At 42.0% G+C, this 895-nt stretch overlaps 1 non-coding gene across 1 annotated transcript; it reads left to right on the top strand.

Annotated features, from left to right (window-relative positions):
• The first annotated feature begins 220 nt into the window (after positions 1 to 220).
• On the top strand, positions 221 to 294 carry TRNAK-UUU (transfer RNA lysine (anticodon UUU)). The gene has a single exon. It is a non-coding gene; the product is annotated as a tRNA-Lys (tRNA).
• The last annotated feature ends 601 nt before the right edge of the window (positions 295 to 895 follow it).

Below are 895 nucleotides of genomic sequence, written 5' to 3'. Positions count from 1 at the left end.
TATCATATAGATATCTATATATTCCTGGGAGCAGCAACCTCTCTACGTGTTTATTTAAATGATCTATATGCTACCCATGGTGTGTAACCACAGGATGGTTCACAAGAGGACCAAATAAAAAGAAGACGCAATCCATAAAATCATACAGTCCACAAAATACCCAGCAACTCATTAGATGGCAATTGCCTAACTGCAACACCAGCAAGAACAAATACATTGGGCCTGGGATAGCTCAGCTGGTAGAACATGAGACTTTTAATCTCAGGGTTGTGAGTTTGAGCCCCACCTTGGGCAAAAGGTATCTTGGGCAGGGGCCTGGATTAGATGACCCTCATGGTCCCTTCCCACTCTACAATTCTGTTATGTATTGGAGTTTTCCCTCAGGTTCTCATCAGTTGTTTTAGGCGGGAACTTTAGGCGGGAACTTTGAGTTATGTTTGCTACATTGTTTGAGCCAGCCTCTATAAAAGCAGGCTGGCTCAGCAGTTGAGTTCAGTTCTGTTTCAGCCTCCAAATAAAGAGCTGCTTGGAGAAATCACAGTGTTGGCTGCTCTGTTCACCCACTCTTCAACAAATTCTGTGATTCTATGATTGATCAAATCAGGACTCTTCTTCTCAAGGGTCCCACCAGAAAAGTTGTGTCTTAACCAGCCACCTGAAGTTAAAAGGAGATGGAGCCAGACACACTAACTTGAAAACTGTTGGAATGAGTAAACATAGATTGGATTGCGCGGTGCTTTCCCCAATAAGTCTTTGCTCAAAATTCAAACGACCTCTTTCTATTTCAGCATACCATCTTAACAAAATAATACATGTCTGTGTAGAACATCCTGGCCTGTTTTCATGGTTTCTTAACCAACAACATGCTAGAATTTCCTGGTTCAAAAGTAAAAGG

The sequence above is a fragment of the Zootoca vivipara genome, chromosome Z (genome assembly GCF_963506605.1).
Source record: "Zootoca vivipara chromosome Z, rZooViv1.1, whole genome shotgun sequence".
Classification (NCBI taxonomy): domain Eukaryota; kingdom Metazoa; phylum Chordata; class Lepidosauria; order Squamata; family Lacertidae; genus Zootoca; species Zootoca vivipara.
Note: the sequence above shows the minus strand (reverse complement) of the source record. Positions and strands in the feature narration are given on the sequence as shown.